The sequence below is a fragment of the Notamacropus eugenii genome, chromosome 2 (assembly GCF_028372415.1).
Source record: "Notamacropus eugenii isolate mMacEug1 chromosome 2, mMacEug1.pri_v2, whole genome shotgun sequence".
In the NCBI taxonomy this organism is placed as follows: domain Eukaryota; kingdom Metazoa; phylum Chordata; class Mammalia; order Diprotodontia; family Macropodidae; genus Notamacropus; species Notamacropus eugenii.
This window is the reverse complement of record NC_092873.1, coordinates 82,257,769-82,270,135: the sequence shown is the minus strand read 5'-3', so window position 1 is coordinate 82,270,135 and position 12,367 is coordinate 82,257,769. Positions and strand designations below refer to the sequence as shown.

General features: G+C 38.3%; 1 pseudogene; it reads right to left on the bottom strand.

Moving 5' to 3' along the window:
- Window positions 1-11,124: 11,124 nt before the first annotated feature.
- LOC140523591 (calponin-3 pseudogene) lies at window positions 11,125-12,111 on the bottom strand (annotated as a pseudogene).
- Between the last annotated feature and the right edge of the window lie 256 nt (window positions 12,112-12,367).

Here is a 12,367-nt window from a genome sequence, read left to right as displayed (position 1 = left end):
ACTTCTTACTGTGGCTGAACAAGACTAAGTATGGTAATTTCTTGACTTCTGTGATTTCTGTGAGCTTTTTGCAGAACACTTCAAAAAATTGGAAATAAATACTCCTGGTATTGATTTTGTTAGTTCATATATTCTATGAAATCACCATTAATAAAAGATAATATATGGCTCATTTACTTCCCAGGATTTTGGTTTCAAAAGGTGAATCACAATGATTCAAAAGAGGATTTATTGATTTAAGCAAATGCCAGGCATGAGATTAATTCTAGAGAGTCCTCAGGGATTCTGAGTCCCTCAGTAGTAATTATGAAATATTGCCAATTTGCTTAGCAAGAGAGAAACATCAGACATGGTCCCCAAAGATATGCCATCACTTTGAGTTTGAGATAAATATCATTACTATGATTACAATCGAAAGTTTGTTTGTGAGTACTAGTGAAGAATCTTTATTGTATCATATTAAAATGATCATTAAATACCATTTTAAGGTTTGCAAAATATTTTCCATATGTTATTTCATTATACACTCACAACCACGTGAAGTAGCTGCTATTTTTGTCCTCAACATATCCATGAACAAATTGAGACATGGAGAGACTATGTGACTTGTCAGCTAGAAAGTGTCTGAGGCAGAACTTAAATTCAAATTTTCCTGACTCCAAGACCTATAGCATATCCATGGCACCCATAACCAAGCTACCATAAACTCTTAGAGATTTCAGGGGTCTAAGAATTCATGTAAAAAGAACAATCTTTGCAATCAAATGCCTTGAGATGAAAGTTAGACATTTAATAAACGCTTGTTGAGTTTTATAGAACTGAAAAGAATGGAATGGGATACGTAAATGTTGGGCCTCATATGATCAATGAACAATTTGAACTATTCTCCCCAGTCTACCCCACCCCAGGCAAAATTTAAAATTTAAATTAAAAAAATAACTATGTATTAAGATCAGAGGCTCTCCTATTTGAAATTCATTGTATCCAATCAATTAATTTGCATGTATTTTTGAAGAGCCCCCTGTGAGTCCAGCACTGTTTAGATTTTAGGAATGTTAATAAAAAAGAATCAATCTCTGCTCTTAATGAGCTTACATTCTAATCAGGGGAAACAGTGAGTATAAAAAAAGCATTCACACCATCAGTATTATGTATTCTGGTGTTACTTCTCTGTCAGTTTATCCAGACTTGGAAGTTTAGGTCCTTCAGCTCAAGGCATTTCACAAGAAAGAATAGATAGAAAGTCATGTGTATAAAATGATGTTATTTAAACTGTTTCTCTAATGTAAATCATCATTTTCTTTTCACTTATTTTCTTTTTTGCTTCCTTGTCCCTGCTGTTCAGAGTTCTTTTGGTTCTGACTTTTCTGTTAAGGGAAGGAGAAATGATGTAATTATTTTTATGTTTTAATTAATTTTGTTTATTTTTAGTGTCTTACAATCACTACCATATAACTTAGATTTTTTTCCCCTCCCTCCCCCTACTTTCTCCCTCCCTCCCCAAGACAGCATACAATTTTATATAGGTTCTGCACATACATTCCTATAAAATACATTTTCACTATGGTCATGCAACGTAGAAGAATTAAAATGTATAGGAGAAATCATATAACAAACCAAAACGTAACACATACACACACACACACACACACACACACACAATGATCTGCTACATTCTGTGATTGAAATTCATACTTTTTCCTCTGGATGTGGAAGGTATTTTGCCTTAAAAGACCACTGGGCATTTTTTAAGGCCTTGCATTTCAGTGAAGTTCCAAGTCTACCAGAAAAAACTCTCGCACACTGTGGTCATTGCTGTGCGTAATGTTCTCCTGGTTCTGCTCCTTTTCCTCAGCATCAGATCATATAAGTCTTTCTAGGCCTCTCTGCAGTCGTTCTTCATTTCTTATACTACAATAATAATCCATTACATTCATGTACCATAGTTTATTCAGCCATTCCCCAGTTGATGGGCATCCCCTTGATTTCCAGTTTTTGGCCACCACAAAGAGGGCTGCTATGAATAGTTTTATACATATGGGATCCTTTCCTATTTTTACGATCTCTTGGGGATACAGTCCTAGAAGCGATATTGCTGGGTTAAAGGGTATGTATATTTTTGTAGCCCTTTGGGCATAGTTCCAAATTGCTCTCCAGAAATGGTTGGATCACCTCACAGCTCCACCAACAATGAATTAGTGTTCCAATTCTCCCATATCTTCTCCAACATTTATCACCTCCCTTTTCTGTCAGGTTAGCCTATCTGATAGGTGTGATGTGGTACCTCAGAGTTGTTTTGACTTGCATCTCTGTAATCAATAGTGATTTAGAGCATTTCTTCATATGACTACAGATATATTTAATTTCTTCCTCTGAAAAATGCCTGTTCATATCCTTTGACCATTTATCAATTGGGGAATGACATGTATTTTTGCACATTTGACTCACTTCTCTACATATTCTAGAAATGAGGCCTTTTTCACAGACACTAGGAGCAAAAGTTCTTTCACAGTTTTCTGCATTCCTACGAATCTTGATAGCATTGGGTTTGCTTGTGCAAAATCTTTTCAGTTTAATGTAATCAAAATTATCCATCTTGCACTTCACCATGCTCTCTAGCTTTTCTTTAGTCAAAAATTATTCCCTTCTCCATAAATCTGATAAATACACTATTCCTGGCTCCACCAATTTGTCCATAATATCAATCTTTATACCTCGATTGTGTACTCATTTGTACTTTATTCTTGTGTATGGTGCCCGTTTTTGGTCTATGCCTAGTTTCTGCCACACTGTTATCCAGTTTTCCCAACAATTTTTGTCAAATGGTGAATTCTTATACCAGAAGCTGGGGTCCTTAGGTTTATCAAACAGTAGATTGCTATATTCATTGACTACTACGTCTTGAGAACCTAACATTTTCCCCTTGTCTACCCTACTATTTCTTAGCCAGTACAAAGTGATTTTGATAATTGCTGTTTTATAATACAATTTGAGATCTGGTAGCATTGGTCCACCTTACCTTACATTTCTTTTCATTAGCCCCTTGATATTCTGAAACATTTGTTCTTCCAGATGAATTTTGATATTATTTTTCCTGCTCTAGAATATAACTATCTGATAGTCTAATTGGTATGGCACTAAATAAGTAAATTGATTTAGGTAGAATTGTAATTTTTATTGTATTGGCTCAGCCTACCCACAAGGAACTGATATTTTTACATTTACTTAGATTTGACTTTATTTGTGCTAAAAGTGTCTTGTAATTGCATTCATATAGTTCCTGGGTTTGCTTTGGCAGATGCACTCCCAATATTTTAGAGTGTCTACCCTAGCTTTTTTTTTAACTATTAACATTCGTTTTCACAAAATTTTGGGTTCCAAATCTTCTCCCTATTTGTCCCCTCCTCCCACCCCAAAACACCGAGCATTCTAATTGCCCCTATCACCAATCTGCCCTCTCTTCTATCATCCCTCCCTTCCCTTGTCCCCATCTTCTCTTTTGTCCTGTAGGGCCAGATAACTTTCTTTACCCTTTTACCTGTATTTATTATTTCCTAGTAGCAACAACAGCACTCAACAGTTGTTCCTAAAACTTTGAGTTCTAACTTCTCTTCTTCCCTCCCTCCCCACCCCTTCCCTTTGGAAGGCAAGAAATTCAATATAGACCATATCTGTGTAGTTTTGCAAATGACATCCATAATAGTCGTGTTGTGTAAGACTAATTATATTTCCCTCCATCCTATTCTGCCCCCCATTGCTTCTATTCTCTCTTTTGATCCTGTCCCTCCCCAAGAGTGTTGGCTTCAAATTGCTCCCTCCTCCCATTGCCCTCCCGTCCATCATCCCCCCCACCCTGCTTATCCCCTTCTCCCCCACTTTCCTGTATTGAAAGATAGGTTTTCATACCAAAATGAGTGTGCATTTTATTTCTTCCTTTAGTGGAATGTGATGAGAGTAAACTTCATGTTTTTCTCTCACCTCCCCTCTTTTTCCCTCCACGAAAAAGTCCTTTCTTTGACTCTTTAATGAGAGATAATTTGCCCCATTCCATTTCTCCCTTTCTCCTCCCAATATATTTCTCTCGCACCCCTTAATTTCATTATTTTAAGATGTGATCCCCTCCTATTCAATTCACTCTGTGCACTGTGTGTGTGTGTGTGTGTGTGTGCGTGTGTGTGTGTGAGCAATCGCACCCACTACCCAGATACTGAAAAGTTTCAAGTTACAAATGTTTTCTTTCCATGTAGGAATGTAAACAGCTCAACTTTAGTAAGTCCCTTATGGCTTCTCTTTCCTGTTCGCCTTTTCATGCTTCTCTTCATTCTTGTGTTTGAAAGTCAAATTTTCTTTTCAGCTCTGGTCTTTTCATCAAGAATCCTTGAAAGTCCCCAATTTCACTGAAAGACCATTTTTTCCCCTGAAGTATTATACTCAGTTTTGCTGGGTAGGTAATTCTTGGTTTTAGTCCTAGTTTCTTTGACTCCTAGAATGTCATATTCCATGCCTTTCAATTCCTTAATGTAGAAGCTGCTAGATATTGTGCTATCCTGATTGTATTTCCACAATACTTGAATTGTTTCTTTCTAGCTGCTTGCAATATTTTCTCCTTGACCTGGGAACTCTGGAATTTGGCCACAATGTTCCTAGGAGTTTCTCTTTTTGGATCTCTTTCAGGAGGTGATCGGTGGATTCCTTGAATACTTATTTTGCCCTCTGGTTCTAGAATCTCAGGGCAGTTTTCCTTGATAATTTCATGAAGGATGATGTCTAGGCTGTTTTTTTCATCATGGCTTTCAGGTAGGCCCATAATTTTTCAGTTGTCTCTCCTGGATCTGTTTTCCAGGTCAGTTGTTTTTCCAATGAGATACTTCACATTATCTTCCATCTTTTCATTCTTTTGGTTTTGTTTTGTGATTTCTTGGTTTCTCATTAAGTCATTAGCCTCCATCTGTTCCATTCTAATTTTGAAAGAACTATTTTTTTCAGTGAGCTTTTGAATCTCCTTTTCCATTTGGCTAATTCTGCTTTTGAAAGCATTCTTCTCCTCATTGGCTTTTTGCAGCTCTTTTGCCAATTGAGTTAGCCTATTTTTCAAGGTGTTATTTTCTTCAGCATTTTTTTGGGTCTCCTTTAGCAAGGTGTTGACCTGCTTCTCATGCTTTTCTTTCATCTCTCTCATTTCTCTTCCCAGTTTTTCCTCCACCTCTCTTGCTTCATTTTCAAAATCCTTTTTGAGCTCTTCCATGCCTGATCCCATTGGATGGGCTGGGATACAGAAGCCTTGACTTCTGTATCTTTCCCTGATGGTAAGCTGCTGGGGATGGAAGCTCAATTCCATGTGGACAGTCTCGGGCGGGTAAAGGTGGGAACTACTAAATCTTAGAGTTCTCACGAGGCCCCCCAGGAAACGACTGGGAACCGAGGTGAACCAAGCTATCTCGTGTATTTCCGCCTCTTCCCGTGAGAAACGTGATGGGAGAGAGCTCTCCCCGCCCTCGAGATTGTCCCAGATCTGGGCACACCTATTGTTATCTAACAGCACGGTATTCAGGTGCAAACTATGCGGCTGGAGAGCTTAATTAGGATCAGGAAAGCCTGAAAGAGCTCTTAGGCGGGAGGGGCGTGGAGTGGACAGGACAGAAGGCTCCGTTTTTCCTCTCTCCGCTCTCCCCTCCCCCTCTCTCCCCACTTACACTTCTGCTTCCAATCTCTTATTGTAAGATCTTTGCCTCCTTGGGAGATTCTTCGCTCCCTCCTAAGGAAGAATTCCCCTGCACTTGTAACCAGAACCCTGAATAAAGCTCAACCCTTGTTCGACTCTGATAGGTCTCTTCTCTCATACAAGTATCCGGTTTGGCCAGCGGAAGACCTCCGATAGAGGTAAGGTAAGACTCGGGTAGCCCACAGGCCTCTAGGCCTGGCAGTAAGCATTGTTCTTCCTCATCAGAAAGGAAGGGACGAAATATCTGTGCAGCAAAAAAGTAACCTTCTATGGTCTTATTTTTTTTCCCTTTTCTGGGCATTTTCCCAGCCAGTGACTTGACTTCTGAGTGTTCTTTCCACACACACTTTGCTTCCAGATACTTCCAGCCAGCACTTGGGGTCTGAGATTCAAGTGCTGCTCCCCAGCCTCAGGGTTTTGGTGGGGGCGGGGCTCCTATTCAGTGTGAGAATATGTTCAGGTGGTCAGGTCGGGGCAGGGCCGCCACTCAGGGCTCAGTTCCCTCAGGGGGTTTATGCAGAGACCTTCAACAATGGATCTAAGCTTCTGCCTGCGTTGGGAGCCCCTGCCCACTGCTGCCTCAACTGCTGCCTCCCGAGCAGGCTTGGATTATGGGGACACCCTGCTCCCCTCTCGGCCAGCCAAAAAGACTCTCTCACTCACCCCCGGAGCCTGTGGGTGGAGTGACCTGCATGGCCCCTGGAGATTCCGTCCCTGAAGCCTGCTCGGATCTGCTCCTCTCTGTGCTGCGTGGCCAAGGCAGGGCTGGGCGCTGCTCTGGGTCCAGTGGGTGACAGACCTTTCGCATCCGTTTTTCACGTCTCTCTGGAACAGAAATCTCCTCCACTCTGTTGTTCTGTGGTTTCTGCTGCTCCAGAATTTGTTGGGAGTTCTTTACAGGTATTTTATGGGCTGCGGGTTTGGAGCCAGCATGTGTGTGTCTTTCTACTCTGCCATCTTGGCTCCTCCCCCCCTACCCTAGCTTTAAATGGGATTTCTCTTTCTACGTCTTACTGTTGGTCTTTATTAATAATATGTAGAAATGCAGAAGATTTGTGCAGGCTTATTTTGTAACCTGCAGCTTTGCCAAAGTTTATTATTTCAAGAAGTTTTTTACTTGAATCTCTGTGATTCTCTAAGTATATGATCATATCATCTGTAAAGAGTGATAACTTAGTTTCTTCTTTGCCTGCTCTAATTCCTTCAATTTCTTTATCTTGTCTAATTGCTGCAGCTAGCATTTCCAGTGCCATACTGAATAATATTGGTGATAATGGACACGTTCAGAGAGAGGGAGTTTCTGCTCCAACCTTTTACCTGTACCCTGTGTGTATCCCCCATTTCAGATATGTTTCTTGTAAACAACATATTCTTGGATTATGGCTTTTTTTTTCCATTTTGCTATCCGTCTCTGTTTTATGGGAGAGTTCATTCCATTCACATTCACAGTTATGATTACAATCCTTGTCTTTCCCTCACTCTTCTTTCCCACCATTTGTGCTTTTAGTTCTCTCGTCTCCCCTCCTCAATAGAGTTTTCACTTTTGACTGCCACCTCCCGCAGTCTTCCCTTCCTTTTTTCAGCCCCCTTCCCTTTTACCCCTCTTTACCCTTACTACTTCCCTCCCTTTTAGGTCCCCCTTCCGCTCCTACTGCTTACAGAGCTAGTTAGATTTATATACTTTATTAAGTTTATTGTTCCCTCCTTGAACGAAACTAGATGGGAGTACCTGTAAACAATGCTCATCTCCCTGCCCTCTTTCCCTCTAGTGTAATATAGTTTTGCCCCACTGCCTGTAATGCAATTTACCATTTTCTGCTTCCTCATTTTCACATCTCCTCTTACAATCCCTTTTCATCCTTAAATCATATTTTTATCATCGCATCATTTACTTTGTACCTGATCCTTCTATTTATGTATATCTTTGTTATATTTTATAATAGATATACAATTCTCAAGATTAACAAGTATCATCTGCCACAGTCTGTCTTCTATCAGATTCTGCACCTCCAAAATTTGGTCAGATTCTCTTTTTAGAGGTACCTGAAGGCGTTTGTCTAAGATTTTAGATAAGTAATTGATCTCACTCTGCCATCTTGGCTCCACTCCCGATGCAATTGTTTAAAGAGTTAGGAACATAATAACTCTACAGCCTATAGGAACAGCTCTTTTATTGAAGATGTAGACCAAGTATTAGATTTTCTGTTTGATTTAGTGAGACAGAAGTAAAACGTATGAAGTACTTTTTGTAGTAGAGAATCTGGTCAAATTTCTGCTGAATATTTTTGACTGGCTACGCATAAAATTTTATGAGAATACTTCAAACAATGGAAGTTATTCCATTGGTAGAATGAACCTCAGATGTGTAAACTATTTTGGTAAGTCTGTGTAATGTAGTTTTTGAGGGTTGTCTGATTAAATTACTGAGAGATTGTTAGAGATATGATTTGTATCCAAGTTTCTTCCTTTTGTCAAGATGATCCTTTTATCTACTATATATGGCTTCTTCTTGTTAAATGCACTAACCAAATACTAATAAATATAAATTTATTTTGAATATAGTGTTGTATAACTTCATTTCTCAGAGTAATTTTTTAATGTATTTGTCGAATATGAATTTGTTTCCCTAAAGTAACATCACACAAACAGTGTCAATACATTTATGTTATGTGGCATACTTGATGCCAATCATGCAGAAACAACAAACAAACAATATACATTTATTAAGTACGTCCCATATGACAGCCACTGGGCAGGGGACAATAATTACTTGACAAATAACATGTGTACCTGGATTAAAATGAACACTACATTTCCCCCAGATGGTACAAGAGACATGAGGTCAGGGAGGAAGTTGCAATATTTTACAACATTGTGCCCAAAAAGGTGACTAGACAGTTGTGCATGCATATATTGTTAACTTTGATATATTTAAATACCAGCTAAGATTGTTGAATTAAATTGAACTTTTGATATTTAATGTTGGAAAAGTGGCATAGTAATCTCAAGGCTTGCAAGCTCTACCTGTGGAAGGATTTATTATCTCTGATTAGGACATAGTACTACGTGGCAATCATTCCACTCTGCCAGTGGGTTGAACATTGATTTTAAAAAAAAACATAAAATTCAAAAGAGCTGAAAAATGGTTTTTTATTAGAATACTTTTTTTTATTAGGGTACAATTTTATTAGAAAGTATTTGTTATTTACTATGTATAAAACATTGTGCTTAACCCTGGGATATGTGGGAAATAACATCCCATGCCCCAAGTAGCTTACAGAGTTTCGTTGTCAATGGGGAGTTCTTGTTTAGATTCTGGTAGGGAGCAATGCTTGGTAAAGAACATTATAAATTTGTGTTAGGCAGAGATTATAGTTTGTTATACCATAGATTCTCAGATTTAAAGCTGAAGATACAATAGAGGCCATAAGAGGACTGAGTTCTACTAGGATTTCCTAGGTTTCCTTTGTCCTTAGAGATGGGTGATGGTGGGGGCGCTTATCATAGTACTGGCCTCAAATTTTCCAACCAAGAAATACTTTTTCCTAAAAGTCAACAAACCTGTCCCTGGGACCTACATATCCCCCTTTTTTCCTTGATTCAGTTTCCTGGTAGCTTCTGGCTATATTTACAGCTTCTTGGTGACCTAAGGGCATAAATCTCATGCAAATATAGTTCAGGTCTGCCAGATTTTGTGGATGCTTAGAGACCACTTGCCCTACTACGACATACAACATACTGGCTACACAGGCAGTGTTTCATAAGATTGGAAAGGAAGGCCATATTTACCATACTTAAAGATAAGTTTATTACTCTTCTAATTTATTTATGATGAAATTTTTAGTATATAAATCATGTATTCATTTGGATTTATCATGGTACATGACATAAATTACTGGTTTAAACTTAATCTCTAATTGACTATTTTCCAGTTTTCTCAGCAATTTTTATCCCATAGTGAATTCTCATACCTCTTACTGAGGTCTTTGGATTTATTAGACACCATGCTACTGTGGTTCTTCCTTCCTTCCTTCCTTCCTTCCTTCCTTCCTTCCTTCCTTCCTTCCTTCCTTCCTTCCTTCCTTCCTTCCTTCCTTCCTTCCCTTCTTCCTTCCCTCCCTCCTTCCCTCCTTCCTTCTTTCTTTCTTTCTCTCTCTTTCTTTTTCTTGTGTATAAAATCTGTTTCAATGAGTGACTTTTTTCTTTTTTTTAGTCAATACCAAGTAGTATTAATTATTACTACTTGCTAGAATTATTTGAGATATGGAACTACTAATTATATAAACAACTCAATGAAATATCATCCATGATGCCTTTAGTCATTTGGATATTTTCTCATTTTATCTGCTTTAATCAAATCACTTTTTGGCCTTTTCTAAGACTGTCATTTAAATCCTTTTTTGAGTTCACATAATATTTAAGAGATTTCCTCCAGTCTCTTATTTGAACCATTTGGGTACTTTTTTTTCTCTTTCAAGTGAATTGATTTTTAAAAACATTAATATTATTTTTATTTTAGCAATTTTTTCTAAAAATTAAATTTCAACATTTCTCTCCCTCCCACACATTCACACCCATTTAAAATGCAAACAATATGGTACAAATTATATATGTGAAATAATGCAAAATATTTCCATATTGATCAATTTCCCCTAAAAAAAAAACAAAGTTAGAAAACTATACTTCAATTTACAGTCAGAATTCTTTAGTTTGCTCTCTCTCTGTGGGTGAATGTTATTGTTTCATCATGAGCTCTTTGGAATTGTCCTAGATGGTTGTATTGTTCAGAGTAGTTAAAACTATCATTGTTGATCATCATTAAAACACTGCTCTTACTGTGTGCAATTATGTCCTGGTTCTTCTTACTTTGCTGTGCTGAAACCATCCCACTTGGCATTTTTTTTCCTGAAACCATCCCACTTGTCATTTCTTATAGCATAAAAGTACTTTATCACAGTCATATGTTACAAATTGTTCTGCAATTCCTCAACTGATGAGTATCTCCCAGATTTACAATTCTTTGCCACCACAAAAAAGAACTGCTATAAATATTTTTGTACATTTAGATTTTTTTTTTCTTTTTTCCTTGATCTCTTTGGGAATCAGACTTAGTAGTGACCTTACTGGGTCAAACTGTATTCACTTCTACATCCCATTGGGCATAGTTCCAAAATCGTTGGACAGTTCACTACTCTACCAGCAGTTCATCAGTGTACCTACATTTACTTCATTTCCTCCAACATTTGTCATTTCTGATAAATGTGAGGTGATACTTCAGAGTTGTTTTAATTTGTCTTTGGATATAGAGCATTTTTTCTTTTGTTTTAAATCATATTTTTTGCTTCAAATTTTTAGTAAGCAATATTTAACAAATTGTGATAAGATTTCCTAACGAAGAAAATCTAATAATCAGTGACCTGGTCGCTATACTCATAATCTCTTGGATAGTCATATTGGTAGTCTGCATGATGTTCATCTCGACATTCTGCCTGATAATTGTTATCACTGATTTCAGACCCATTTGTTCCTATTTCTTGTCTTCCATTATATATTACAAGTTCTGTTGGAGCAGCACAATATTTGGGATCATATGCTTGTTGTCAAAGCCCATAAACACTCATTCCTTTTTGGGAAGCAACTTTGTTGCTATCCATCTGTAGTGAAATTGCAGAGTTGTCCACTGGCTGTAATGTTAACTTCGGATCATAGATGTCTCTTCTGGTATCTGGTGCTTACGTTCAAGCCTGACAGGCTCCTTTGTTAGTACCCTTCTGCAGACTAATTGTTGTCTTGTCAAAATGCGTGTCAGTTTGCATTTGAGCATCATAAAGATGCCTCCTAGAATCATAGGCAGTCACTCTTGCCTGGCTGCCACATTTGTTGATTCCCATTTGCAAGTCAATTACACTTTGTCCTACTTTCAGCGTTCCTACATCAAAGCACCTTCCTTGCTTTTCTGCATATTTGACACCAATGTCAATAGTTGCATTGAATCCTCTTTTTAAAGCCAGACTTGCAAAAGTTACTAGTGTAGTATGAACTTGGGTTATATTTCCAATCTCAAAAAGATGATTTTCTTCAAAGATGCCATGAGGTTTCATACCATAAGCCTGAACAGCTTTGACAAAATTGCAGATGTTCTCCAACTGAGGCCAGTTTAATGAAGACTCATTGACTTTCTTCACTGAAGCTGGCTGGAGGTTGTTTATAAATTCACAGAGGATTATGCCATCTTGTAAGTCCAGCTGAAAGTTTGTTTCAATAGTCAAAAATGCAACTTCTATTCACTTGGGAAGGTATTCCTCTGCCTGATGATCGTATTAGGAGGAAATCTTGTTATTGACCTTGGCTTAGGGTTCAAAAGAAGGGCATTTGTGGAAGTGGGTCATGGCGTTTGTGGCTTGAGTCCAATCTGCCTTTCAGCATTCATGGCAGTGCAGACTGCCTCCCTTGCTGGGCCCCTAAAGGAGCAGCAGCTGCTGCTGCTTAGGAAGCTGTAGTGGTATCTTGGGAGAGAGAGCTAGGAAAGCAGTGCTCAGGGGTTGGGCCTTTAGGCTGTGATGGACTAGGCTAGACAGTGGAATACAGAATATTCTAATAGGGGATTGGATTCTCCTGCCCTACCCACTTCACAGTGCAGCAAAT